A 15281-nucleotide genomic window follows, 5' to 3' on the forward strand; every position below is an offset into this window, starting at 1 on the left:
CTGGAGTCCTCAGGTTGCACCACCTCCGCTTTATTTTTCTTTGACCACGTGGTAGCCAAGAATGTTCTTCTCCTTAATACAGTACAAAAAAAGGTTTTGTAATGTGATTTTAATGGATTTGATTTTTTTCTACAATGCTACATCATTAGTTAGAGACAAATCCAAACATGAATGCAATCACAATTGGCCTATTGGCCACTGCACTTGGTTTACACCTCTAGATGGAGGAAATAAGTGGGACAATTTAAGTTTATTTTCTTTGTTGAGCTTACACTATTCTCAGTTCTCTCTAAGTTCAACCTACGGCGGCAAGGCACATGAGGGAGAACCAATGGGAGAGAAGATGGTGGTTTGGAGGAGGTCATTGCATGAACTAATTATATTGTGCCCAGGACCACAATCATGTGTCATCAAGTAGCACCAACCACCATGGGTAGTGTAGACCTCAATTTCTTACCACAAAACTCAAGTGTGAACATCGATGCTTTGCAAAATAGGGTATATCATAGCTGGGGAAAGTCTTGCAATGTGATGACAAACACGCTAAGATGTTGGCCCTAGAAATGACAAATATTCTCATGTGAATATCTTATCCCAAATGGTGCAAACCTGGCATTTCTAAACCTATAGAGGGCACATTTGTATGTGGCCCTTGTCAAAGCTAGGGCCAATACCACTTTCTTGCTCCTCTCCTCTACCTTTATTCATCCTCCCATGCCCTCTCAAGCCAACCTTGCTCTTGACTTAAACCTCCCATCACTTGCTCTAAATTCTACTCGCATTTTTTTTGCTCTAAAACTTTCTAAAGGCAATATCCTCCGCCATTGCGACTTTGATTGAAGGTCATTTTCAAGCCCGAGCATGGAACTCGACAATTAGAAGCTTGAGAACACGAGAACTTGGAGCTAAACAGGTGTTTGAGATATGAAATATAGCCAAGGAAGGTGAACTGTGAACAACACAATGCAAGTGTCCAAGCAGTGGGAAAGTAAGTGGATTCAAGCGACGGGTTGGTGAGAGCTCAAGCGGCAAATCAGTATATGGAACTCAATAAAAGCTCCTTTGTAGGTGTGGCTGACCAGTTAGAGCCAAAGATTTATACATGTTTAGAGAGAGAGAGAGAGAGAGAGAGAGAGAGAGAGAGAGAGAGAGAGAGAGAGAGAGAGGAACAATTTTAGTGGGGCCAAAAATTTTCGGATATTTAGAACAAATTTTCAAGGTACTAGTACTTCTAAACAACATTAATGGATGTTTGTTTATGCATATAGCAAGGCTATGAGTTGTTAATGAAAAGGTTTCATTGTTTGTACATAGAAGTGATTAATGTTTCACCTTCTTTTATGGTTCAAACGTTTTAGCAGCATAAAGTATTTAGTTTCTTTCCAGGACTATTTACACTACTCTTTAATGTAGGAGCATCACATTCGGCATAAGTATTGGCAAGCATGATCGTGGATATGCAAGTTCGGATCTGTTTTTGCTAAATGCATGCACACTAGGTGTAATGGGCCCTAGTTTTTAGCAAAGGTTGATTTGGAGTGGCATCCATATTCATCTCAGTAGTTGCTTATGAAGTATTTTGCACTCTATGTGCACTATCTCTATCAGATTACTTTTGGATTTACCAATCACCAATAGAGGTCATGGCTTGGTTTAGGTGCTTGTGGTTCTTTCAACATAACCAGGATCGTTACTTAGGACATTGTTGATTCCTCATCAATGTTGTACTACATTGTGATCCTCATGTACCAATCATTTAGAAAGATTGTCTATAAACAATGGGGAATCACACACACCTCACTGCTGTGAGTATCTAAAGGGCTAGGTAGATTATAAAACCTTAATTCAGTCAGTATCCAAGGGGATATGCAGATTACCTTGCTTTTAGTTATCCAAAGAGGATAGCGAGATTACTCTTACACTATGTTTTAATGATATCCAAACGTCCTAATACTCTTAACCAGCTTCTTTCTTACATTATCCTTGTTTTAGGTGTGCCCTTAGACCGGCTTCAGTCTCGCACGCGGGTTCATGCCTGCAACCTACCTCAACTCATTCCTTAGAGTAGCCTCTGCTAAATGTGGTTGTATATAACCCTCATATTGTGGACAAGTTTTCTTATTTTAGACAAGGAAGCCCACCTGTTTGAGTCGACTTTCTGCGCATGCACGCACGCACACACACACGTGCACGCGCGCGCACACACACACACACACATGCGCTTGGCATGAGAAGATACTATTTATCTTTGACATGCACATACCCCTACCATGAGAAGTGATTTTGATTACAACTACTTCACCCTTCTAGCCCTAGTTGTCTAAGGCGGTTTTGGGCACTTGGAAGGAAAAAAACAAGGGTGCATTGGCTTCTTATGTGTATGCATCTACACACACAAACACACTCTCCACATTTCTCGGAAGGAGGAACTTAAATATTGGAACTCACCTATCTTTATTTTGTAAGCCCTATCAGGAGCGGGTTTTGTCCTTGGCTACGCATATTCATCCTTGTAGTAGCATCACGTTCTGGCATGAGTTGTGCTCGCCCCTCTCAGCTGAAACACATTGAAGGCAATAAAACAATTCACACACACACACACACACACACAAAATCTTTTCACTGGAAAAAAAGCTTAGCTGATGATTATTTCAGGAGCCCTTCGTCTACATCTCTATTATGCCGCCCATTACATGATCACACAAACAGCTGTCACAGTAGAAGCAGGTGTTTGGACGCTCAGCCAAAGGTAAGATACGAGTTGCCAAGACTACCCCATACTCCCGAGTGCGGGGAGTAATGTTAAAATATCCTCTTAGTTGATGACCATAACTACGGTACAAGAAAATCTTATGAGAAGGTAGAAACTGGGCTAGCAGGTATAACCGATCTGAAAAACCTGGCTTTATTGAATATTCTATGTAATAATACTGTGGCCCGAGACCAAGTACCTCAGCAACCATCGCCAATCGGATATTGTTTTTGAAATGCTCACGACCCCAAAGAGTCACTCGCGTCACTCGGTCCTGACAGGTCCACCACTTAGTTTGGGAAACCGAGGTTCCTAATTGCGGAAATAAATGAAGTTCATAACGGAGTAAGGTTGCTCTCCGAGTAGATGTACTGGACAGATAAAGATGTGCAATTGCTATGGAAAAAACCTGTTCTTGACTGTATGCCATAATTTATTAGATATGCCTGGTAAGCAGATTAGCTGAAGATGCTAAACTTCGGAAAGGTTACTCTGGACTTTGTTTTTGTAAATATATCACCCATCTTTTATAGACCCACTGGTTTTTGACTCCTAGACCAGATTGGAAAGAAAATTGATTACCCAAAACTGGTTATACTCTCACCTTTATGATTGGTGCATCTTTTACCCTAGTGATAGAGCTAAATGACATAAATCTTTCTATAGGGTTGGGAAGTAGGTGTAAAACTGCTATTTATGATCATCCCAGGCTTAATATAATAAAACTCTTAACTAATTTATGGACCAGGTATCGACTATGGAATAGTTTGTTATCCATTACAATTAGGTATGTGGTGTACAATATGAGCTGTCTGTGCATTTAACTTTATACTATCCGTTCATTGTTCAGAAAATGTTGTGTAGCATGGTTTGTTTCACCAAGTGTGCAATGCAGCTGGAGTTGCTTCGGAAAATTGACTCTGGACTCGGTTTTTTGTAAAAATATCACTTTCTCTTTTATAAACCCACTGTACGACTCCGAGACCAAAATGGAAAATTAAATAAAACTACCCAATGGTGGTAAATCTCTCACCTTTTAGTATGACAAGAGCTTATTATAAGGTTCGGGGATTTATATGAGAACAGATCCTAGGCCGGTTGCAATAACTCCGACTGGGTGTAGACTATGGGAATGCTTAGTTATTTGGGGGCCATAAGGTGGCAGACTATATTGCCTGTCTTAGTATGTAACTTAATGTTATCTTTACCTTTTTTAGGGTAAATTTAGAAATGCTTTGTGGGTGGCTTTTATTCCCTGCATTAAGTAATCGTGCCTCTTGCTGCACGCTACCGCCTGTACTGTGGGGTGTATCTGCAGCCGATTAGGGTAAGCAAAATTAGCGCGTAAGGGGCCTGATTCTGCCGGATCTCTTGCTTGGTGTAATCCCTAAAGATTTGCTCGCATAAAGCGACCTCGATTGTAGGGGCTGGTACTACTGTGGGTCGCGTCTTCTGCAGATGGCATCAACTTGTATAAATAAACTCACAAGGTGAGTAGTCATACTCACTTAGCAACGTTTTTTCCGTTTTCACCTCTGTGTGTGTGTGAGTTCATTACTGTGTGAGTGAATATCTGCTGAAGCTGTGGGCTCAACATGCCGAAAAAATCTGAGAAGACGATTGTGGAGGTTTCCTCGGCTCCTAATCTACAGGTTAACTTAAATCTGTTCTGCTCTTTGGATTGTTGAAAGATTGTATAGCCGGATGATCTGGCTGTAGCGTATTTCTTTGGTAAATGGAAAATTTGGAAACTTGCTCAAAATTGTCCTTTTTTGAAAAAAAGAACCAGGCACTGTAAATCAGTTTCGTTCTTGTTTATGATATGTATCTCATGTTGCTATGAAGCATTGGGAATTTCTCTATGGGTTTACTTAATAAATATATGGGAAGTAGTGTTTCGCTAATAAGTTTCCGTGAAATAAGGGGAGTGGCGAATATTGGCTGGGTTCTGAAAATGGTTTTTTAGCTGGGATTACGGCCAGGTTTTGATGGTATGCTAATGATGTACTAATTACTAGGGCATGATGTCTAAATGGAAATTGGGATTTCTATGAGTTTTGTTTACTTCCCAAAAGAAGGTTAGCACTGTTGTAGTGTGTACTTCAGGGCTCGGATTGAATGCTGAAATTTCATAAAATAAGTTAAACTTAAAAATAAACTAAAAACAGTGAGCCTGATAGTTCGGGTACCTTGGTAAGTTAAAAAACAAAGTGAAATATAGTACTCTAGATAATGGTACTGATCTTGGACTAAATTTTTTAGAACAGACTTTGAATCTTCTGATTTAAACTAAAAGATTTTCTGGAATTACTGAATACTGCTGGTGTATTGCCCCAGTTTTGGATATTTTGGAAGTAAATGAATGGCAACATATACAAGAAAGTGGAAGATAGCTGGTTTCAAATGTATCTGGACTTTTTTTACTCCACTAACAGGGATTATTAATGAATGTTTCCTATTACTGTTCACCTAGTCAGCATACACACTGATTTTTACTAGCCATTGTTAGTTGGAACCTTGAATATTCAATAATAATTGCTGGCCATTGAGTGCTAGTTTTTATTTTTTTCTCAAGTGGATATTAACTGGTCTTTTTCTAACAGCTTGTTGTATATAACACAATAGGCTTCTTGTAGGTTGGTTTTTTATAAAAAAAAGGGGGGTGCTTGATACGATGAGGTTGTCATAAATTTTCCCTCTATCTGAGCCTAGCCGGAGACTTTTGAGACATTTCTCAGGTGGTGTCTGAGCTGGCTCTTTGTGACTGAGTCGTCCAGTGTACTATGGTATACAATTGATTAGCTAACATGTGGCAGCAGTATGTTTGACATAACATAATAGCAAGGGTATTTGTTGAATAAAGTTATGAATTTATCTAAGATATGGGTATCTCAGGAATGTAAAGAGGTAAATCTTGAGTTGTTTTTTGGGTGTTATCTTAGCTTGGTTATAAATCTGGTTCCAAATATAGGATCAATTCCAAAAGTTGTGTATTTACAAGGAAGTGGTAAGATTAGGTCTGGCTTAAGATTGCTTGTATATAAATCAATAGATTATAAGGTCGCTCCAATCTGGTTAGGAATGAAGTTCTGGTTAAAATTTTGATATTTTCCTTAACTCCTTAAATCTTAAGGATTGGTTAAAGAAAGCTTTGTATAAAAAACAGTAGAATCAGATTTATGGCTGCTCTATGAGGATGATCACTTTCCGTATCAGATTGGCAGAAAAGCCAAGAAACTTCATTTTTTCTAAAAAGAAACTTTTTTATCTTAAAAAAAAAACACACAAATTACAAGTTAAGAACTATGTTCTTTTTATGGTGACATGGATAACAACTGGGATGCCCAACATCACCTGCGTACAATCACGTGCTAACGAATTGTTTTCTTGTGGCTATGGGTGCAGGTGAGGGCTACCTTCCTTGATTAAAACGCTCTGTTCTTAACAAATGGTGGATCTCTTATTGTGAAGCCAAATTTCCTAGACTTTGGGTTTTACGGATTCCTGAGCTATATTCTGTTATTTTCATTACCTTGTACAAAATTTATTTTCAACTTCAAATAGATTATTGTACAAATCCATTGTACTTTTCTAGATATGTTGGTCTGTGAACAGTTAGTGTTCGTTTGGGTATATATATAGATTTAGAACTGTCACACACACACACACACACACACACACACACACACACACACACACACACACACATAGTATATTGAACACATGACACATATAGTCAACACTCCGTGATATCATGCGCACACAAGTACACACCAACTTAGCACACAAAAAATAACACCCTTTGGGTTTTTTTGAAAAAGACACAAGTATTGATAATATGCCACTAGAAATCTACTAATCTTCTGACATGGCACAGGCGACTACTTCATTAGCAGAAGAATGATGGAAGAAAGAAGTAAAGTTGGACACATGATGGTTTTTTACCAAGCCGAACGGCCCCTTTTATAGACATTTCCATCATGGAAAAGTCCTTTATTTGTAATTTTTGGAAGTCACCAAAAGTGTGTACAAACCCTTGAATAATCAAATTTCCACTGTCATTAATTGTGGAAATCCTAGAAAACAAGAAGTTTTGACAACACTCAAGTGGTGGATACACTAGCATAAGTAAAACAAGTGCACATGCTTAGTTAGTACACAGACAAAGTTGGTTTATATAGAATATGCATATTTTTCCCAAATTGGATCGTTACCTGGTTATGTTTATACACACTAATGGTGGATACACGGACCCATTGGCACATTGTAAGTTATTGCACATCTTACAAGGTTTTATTGCGATAATAAGCTTCTTATATAGTAAATTTTATAGTATTCTGTCTCACTGTGGGAGAGGACATGAATATCTCAATCTATCTAAAATGAGAGGAAAACTCAATCATTTTTAGATAAACATGAATTGTTTGGGGTTTACTTAACATTGCAAACATTTGATTTAGCACAACCAAGTATTGCTCATTTTCCATACTCTAGTGTGCATGGAAGAGTGAGCATATGATCTAACACAATCAAACAACATCCATTATATAATTAATACCTAAGTAAAACTCATAATTGACCTAAGTCTACTTAGAAGAGTGAGCAATGCTCTAACACATGATCATCCTTGTAGTAGCATCACATTCTGCCATGAGTTGTGCTCACCCCTCTTAGCTCAAACACATTGGAAGCAATAAACCAATACACACACACACACACACACACACACACACACACACACACACACACACAGAGTGGTACTTTAGAGCTCCTAGCCTATTTCTTTATTAACTCAAAAGCTTCACTTCAAATAAAGTCCATGGGACTTGGCACAACTTAAGGGACATGTTGGGGTAGCAACTTTTGTCTGGTCGGGCTAATATTCACACACACACACACACACACACACACACACACACACACACACACACACACACACACACACACACACACACACACACACACACACACACACACACTCATCTCCCATATGATCTATTGCTAATTAGTAATTAGTTGAAATTGAATTTTGTGTCTTTTTAGGCTTGATAAGGACTTTTTTTGTGTTTTTTTCTCGTCCTAGTGTTTTTGGGCTTTAGAAATCTCTATCTCTCTTTCTCTCTCTGAGGCATGATTTTTTGTGTCTTTATCGACTCGATAATGGTTTACTTTTGTGTATTTATGGTCGTATTGTTTTTCTAGCCTTGAGAAATGTGTGTGTGTGTGTGTGTGTACAAAATAATTTTCTGTGTCCTTGTCGACTTGATAATGGTTTGTTTTTGTGTTTTTCTAGTCGTAGTGTTTTTCTAGCCTTGGCAAATCTCTGTGTGTGTGTGTGTGTGTGTGTGTGTACAGAATGATTTTTTGCAGAGAGAGAGAGAGAGAGAGAGAGAGAGAGAGAGAGAGAGAGAGAGAGAGAGAGAGAGAGAGAGAGAGAGAGAGAGAGAGAGAGAGAGAGAGAGAGAGAATCCAGGCTATCCCTCAACCATGGCACAAACACATGCACAATCAGGCCATCTCTCTCCACACACACACACACACACATTTAAACATGACATTATGGTTTTACACTTAATAGATGAGAGCTGCGTGTCTCTTCTGGTTCGGAATCCCTATCATGTATCTCTTGCAAGGTTTGGTAGCCTATACCAATCTCCGTTCATGTTCCATGCTCAGAATTTCCGCATGTGTATATTATGACACAATTGCCAAAGGTATATCTTGCTATCTACTCCTTTTGCCACATTGTCCGACAGTAGGGATCATACGCATTCTGTTAATCCCAAACCATGCTCATGGAACCTCTTTATTTATATATAAAGCATGATATTCTTGTACATCTGGCACCTCTCTTGTATCATCTGGCATATGAACACTAGTGGCTTATACTAGGTTGATTTTACTTGTACATGGCTTTCAAAAACGTCTGATGCTACTTGTCAGCTAGTACCACCTTCCCTCATATATTCAGTCCAATAATCTAATGTTTTTTGATTATATCCCTAAAATGGGGTTCCACACTTGGCTTGTAACAAGCTTGAAAGCACTATAGCTAGTTGGCAAGTTTACCTTTTGTGGAGGCTCTCCAACTTAATATAGCTTGATATATTTACTACCTACCATAATCCTTGGGCTTGGTTTTCCTAAGCTGATGGCTAACTATTTGTAGTGGTCTCCAACCTAATATAGCATATCATGTTTATTGCTTACTAAATATAGCTAGATTACCCTTGTGGTGGTCGTCAACTTAATATAGCTTGGTTTACTGAATGCTTAACATACTCCTTTTGCTTGATTTTCTCGGTGTGTGGAGATATTCAACTAAATAATGCTTGGTTTACTGAATGCATTACATATTTCCCTACACACATTTTGCTATTTGATGGTGGTGTGTCTTTTGTATTAGCTGGAGCTGTGAACATGTGGTTGACTTGAACTAGTGATCTGTGAGATAATTCCCATAATATAGATGATCATAATGTAGTCAACAACGGTAGGCATGGGTGCTTAAATGGCCCCTCTAATTTTGGAATGGTCATTCTTTTATTATAGAGTGGTTGGCGTTCTCTGCATACCCACATTTCCTTCTAGTTCGGCTCTTTCCTGCGAGAGCGAACGTAGGCAAGAGCACATACACATACACACTTGTTCTGTCTCCCTCTCTCTCTCTCTCTCTCTCTCTCTCTCTCTCTCTCTCTCGCACACACACACACACACACACACACACACACACACACACACACACACACACACACACACACACACACACACACACACACACACACACACACACACACACACACACACACACACACATGCTTTGCATGGACAAGACTAACCCTGTGTAATTACTTGCGTGCACACATACCCGTACCTAGGAATTTCCCTCTTTTCTTACTAGTATGATGGGGTTTGCTACTCATGATCAGCAGGCTATGGCTCTACTCACAGATCCGTTTTCTATGATACGCTTGCGCATGCTTTTCACCTTGCTACACACACTCACACACACAACCAAGATGACGGTGTTGGAAGTTCGGCTAGTGAGGATCTTCCATTGAAAGTGGAACCGAGAGGATCTTCCTAATTGTACATACAATTCACATTCACTATGCTACAACGCCTGCAACCTCGACATCAGCATAACAGGTAGGTGGCCATGCACCTACTCAGGATGAATCACATGCTTTAGAAACGGTGTAGATTTGTAGTGTTTGCAGGATTTGATGTATATTCCCTCTAAACCAAAAATGGTACTGGATAATGAAAACGTTTTGCACTTTTTGATACAATTTTGAATGCACTTTCTATGTCCTATAATGCAATTTTTGATGCACTTTTTGGGTCGTGTAATGCGATTTGATGATGGGGTAAGGTTTGTCCTTTGAAAAAATGATCACAAACACAAACAATTTGCAATTTGCTAGCACCTAAGCTTATCCTTTGATTTGCTGGAGTTCTAGATGTAGGTAGTTTGGGCTTTTAACTTACTAACATTTTATGATGAAAATACTCTGGATTGTAATGATAGGTATTCGTGGTGGATTTTAACTTTATATTGAGAATAAATATTGTCTGGGCTTTGGGCTGAACATAAACATGGTTTTAGCTCTGGCATTCTCTTAAACTTTTACATACTAATTGCAAAAAGAGTCTCAAACATCTACCTATCAACGTGGCTCTGGTAGACTAGATCTGGGATCCTTTAAGCACACATATGGTAGGCTTATAGCTTAGATTGGGTTACCCCCATGGATTACATCTTGACACTCAGATCTGGTTTACATAGATTGGATTAATTTTGAATGTTCACTTACTAGCTTGAGGTAATAATGATCGATCGAGCTCAATAAATAATATTGATATGCTTATGCCTCTGGTAATGATCGTACAAGAATAGGTAATGATTAATTTTTTAAAGATACAATCTGTGTGACTTGAGGAAATTGTAGCATCATTTCAGGGCTACCATACCCAACTTTAGTACCTGGGCACTACTTTAACTAGTGTTCATGGCCACGAGGAATGCATGCATAGCAGTAATATAGTAAATAAATGCCGAAACAGATTACCATAACTTTACAAGAACTTGGTCCTAGAGACAAAGTTCTTTTATTTCTACCTTTTTACAGAGGAACTCAAATTTGATGAAGGTAAGTATATAATGGAAAATTCACAATTGTATAGTGCTTATGGATGCTATAATGTACTATTAATACTATCCAAAGATTGTTAAAAAAGCCTTAATCTTCAAGTGGGGGTCTCGAAGGAGATGGCAATACATTGGACTTTTGAAAATTGATCCAATTTACAAAGGAGACGCTGTCAGATTTTTTCTGGAAATAAAAGATGAAAACGTTATGGAAAATAAATGGCTCATTCTTTAACTTCATATTTCATCTAGGTTATGTTGTTTGTTTCTGTTGTAATTTTTGACACCAATAACAAGGGGAGGGTGTCATTGACTGACTGCTCCAATTTATCCTGACTTCAATCAAATGGTTTTTGTCAGGCTATGTCAAGTGGTTACTTGAGTAAGAGTCGAGGTGTTGACTGGACTGAGGGTTTTACTGCCATAGAGTGTTAACGCCATGCATTTGCATTCATCAATTCTCTCTCTCTCTCTCTCTCTCTCTCTCTGTGTGTGTGTATATATATGTGTGTCTAGGTAGCCTCTCTCTCTATCTCACACACACTCTCTCTCTCTCTCTCTCTCTCTCACACACACACACACACACACACACACACACACACACTCAGCTCTCTCTCTCACTCACACACACACACACGCGTGTGTGCGCGCGCGCACACACACACACACAAACGCACACACAACTGTCAGTCAGCTGCATCTCACCATCCCACGAATCTCTCTCTCTCTCTCTCTCTCTCTCTCTCTCTCTCTCTCTCTCTTTAGTGGGCACTCCTCTCCCCACTCCCGCATTTCCTCCAAGCCGTAGCTGCCTGTTCGCCTCCCCCCTGGCACCCTCTTGGCGTCCTCAGGTTGCACCACCTCCGCTTTATTTTTCTTTGACGACGTGGCACCAAGAATGTTCTTCTCCTTAATACAGTAGAAAAGATGGTTTTGTGATGTGATGTTAATGGATTTGATTTTTTTCTACAATGCTACATCATTAGTTAGAGACAAGTCTAAACATGAATGCAATCATAGTTGGCCTATGGGCCATTGCACTCGGTTTACACCTGTAGATGGAGGAAATAAGTGGGACAATTTAAGAGAAGATGGTGGTTTGGAAGAGGTCATTGCATGAACTAATTATATTGTGCCCAGGACAACAATCATGTGTCATCAACAATGTGCCCTTTGAATCATGCTTGGCCACATAACCCTGTAGCACCAACCACCATGGGCAGTGCACACCTCAATTTCTTACCACAAAACTCAAGAGTGAACATCGATGCTTTGCAAAATAGGGTGTATCACAGCTGGGGAAAGTCTTGCAATGTGATGACAAACACGCTAAGATGTTGGCCCTAGAAATGACAAGTATTCTCACATGAATATCTTACCCCAAATGGTGCAACCCTTGCATTTCTAAACCTATAGAGGGCACATTTGCACGTGGCCCTTGCCAAATCTAGGGCTAGTACCACTTTCTTGCTCCTCTCCTCTACCTCGATTCATCCTTCTACACCCTCTCAACCCAACCTTGCTCTTGACTTAGACCTCCCATCACTTGCTCTGAATTGTGCCCGCATTTGCTCTGCTTTAAAAATTTCTAAAGGCGATATCCTCCACCATTGCGACTTTGATTGAGGGTCATTTTTGAGCCCGAGCATGGAACTGGACAATCAGAAGCTTGAGAACACGAGAACTTGGAGCTGAACAGGCATTTGAGGTATGAAATATAGCCAAGGAAGGTGAATTGTGAACAACACAATGCAAGTGTCCAAGCAGTGGGAAAGTAAGTGGATTCAAGCGACGGGTTGGTGAGAGCTCAAGTGGAAAATCAATATATGGAACTCAATAAAAGCTCCTTTATAGGTGTGGCCGACCAGTTAGAGCGAGAGATTTATACATGTTGAGAGACAGAGAGAGAGATAGAGAGAGATAGAGAGAAGAAGAAGAAGACCAGTAGGAGTAGCTGATTGAGATTCGAAAGTGCTTGCAAAAAGTGAGGTTTATTGATCTTTGACCTACAAATTTTCAAACTTACATCTCAAAAGTCCATTTAATGGTCTTAAACTAGATCTCTTAAGTTTTTTTAACTTACCTCTCAAAAGTCCACTAAACGGTCTTGAACTGAGGACCTGCTAAGTTATATATATATATATATATATATATATATATATATATATATATATATATATATATATATATATATATATATATAGAGAGAGAGAGAGAGAGAGAGAGAGATTTAAAAAGGGGGCTTGATCATTTATCACAAAAAACCTAGGTTTTAATGTTCTTTAACACATAGGTTTTAAACTTGCCTCTAAATTATTTGGAAGCTTGAAGGTGACGAAATGCTCAAAGTTTAAAGAAAGGGTTTAAGCACTGAGCTTGATGACGATACAACGTGTCCCCCCCCCCCCCCCCCCCTTCTCTCATTCAGAAAAACACCATGTTCCACCTTTCACTATAGCCCAAATGGGAAGGGTACCCAATGCACAAGTAATGGCCTTTTTCAACCTAGTTAGCCTTTCTCAACCTAGAATTATTGTTCGACTTCTCTTTCAAAGACGCTATGTGTGATTGATGTATCTATTTCTCATGTTCTTAAGAGACCTCTAACTTTTATGGATCTTAAGGCTTGCAATGATGAGTCTCTCCCTCTCTCTCTCTCTCTCTCTCTCTCTCGGACAATGTGCACATTACCTTCTCATGCTATCTAGTGGAGCTTTGGAGAGTTTTTCGACTATCCCTCGCACCCCCTCTATCTTTGTCTTTCCATTATACAACCTTTTGATTGCAAGCCAGACCAATGGTGCTCTCGATTCAACCTTTGATGTTGATTTCACATGCGTAAGAAGAGAAGAAGAGGAGAATCTGTAAAAGTTATAGGAGGCCCTCGAGTGGTGGTGAAACGAATTCTATTCCAAAAACTTGGAAAACCTATTTCTCATAATTTATCTATCTATACTCTATATGAATGAGACTAATATTCCGGCTGCCACATGTCTTCAAAAGCACATTCCGGCTCAAATACAAGCGGGCCGATCTGAGGAGTTAAATTGCAAGAAAACGTTAGGCGAGCACTTCAGCCAACCTTGCAAGAAAACAAGAAGAGAGAGACCCTTCAACTCACCTGGCCGTCGTGCTATAAAAGCATCGATGAGTGAAAAGTTTCGCTGTTGCTAACCTACGACATTGTGCAAGGTGAGCTAGATTATAGAGTATAGATTTGGCTCTCTCCCGCCACAGTATGCAGTAGCCAACTAATGCTCTTTCTGTTGCTATGCTAGGCGGTTCTCTCCATTGGCTGTAGGCGGTTCGCTTCTCTCCATTGGCGTAGCCACCTGACCGACAACGACCAGCTGCCCAGGTTCTCTCTCTCTCTCTCTCTCTCTCTCTCTCTCTCTCTCTCTCTCTCTCTCTCTCTCTCTCTCTCTCTCAGATACTCTGTCGGGAGGGCAGTAGGAGGCTTATAAGCCTTTCTCAACCTTTCTCTCTCTCGGTTCTCCCTTCGGCCAGCAGGGGAAAGAAAAAAGGCAGGCCCCTGCAACAAGCGTTTCAATTGCTCGCCATGATTTAAGAAGCTCACATCTGGTGACTCTCTCTCTCTCTCTCTCTCTCTCTCAGACACACACACACACACACACACACACACAGCCTTTGCGCTTATGTTGTCGGCTTCGCTACCAACAGAGCTGCCTCTGCACTTTAGCTACGATCTCTCTCTCTCTCTCTCTCTCTCTCACACACACACACACACACACACACACACACACACACACACACACACACACACACACACACACACACACACACACACACACACACACACACACACACACAGAGGATAATTGTCTCTGCAACTGCGCTGCCTCTACCCTCTTTGTGAGCTTGGTGTGCATGCACGGGAGGAAAGCATGGCGGGGGAGGAAATCTTGCGGCCGCACAGAAAGCGAGTGAGAGTGTGCCTGCACACTCTAGGCTACCAGGGCCAAGCAAGGGAGAGAAGAGAGGTTGTTGTACATTTGTCGGGCTGTGAGCAGTCGCGGGTGTCGACGGATAGCATCCGAATTGTCCGTAGTTGTCGACGGATTATAGCAGCTGAGCTGTCCGCAGCAAGTGAGCAACAGCCTGGGTGTGAGCAGCAGCAATTGCCGGGGAGAGTAGGTGGACAATATCCGAGGTGTGAGCGTCCGTGGCTGTGTGTGGACAGCTGCTTCGTCAGTGGTGTGCCCGTCCACTTTCTGGCTGCATGGCTGCACGCAGGGGGAGGTATCAACCAAGGCAACAGGCCGTGGCTGTGTGTGGACAGCTGCTTCGTCAGTGGTGTGCGCATGCGCGGCTCGGTAGAGGAGTAGGGAGGTGCAGCCAGTGTTGGGCTCTGGCAGG

The sequence above is a fragment of the Adiantum capillus-veneris genome, chromosome 14 (genome assembly GCF_014529385.1).
Source record: "Adiantum capillus-veneris isolate H3 chromosome 14, ASM1452938v2, whole genome shotgun sequence".
NCBI classification, from domain to species: Eukaryota; Viridiplantae; Streptophyta; class Polypodiopsida; order Polypodiales; family Pteridaceae; genus Adiantum; species Adiantum capillus-veneris.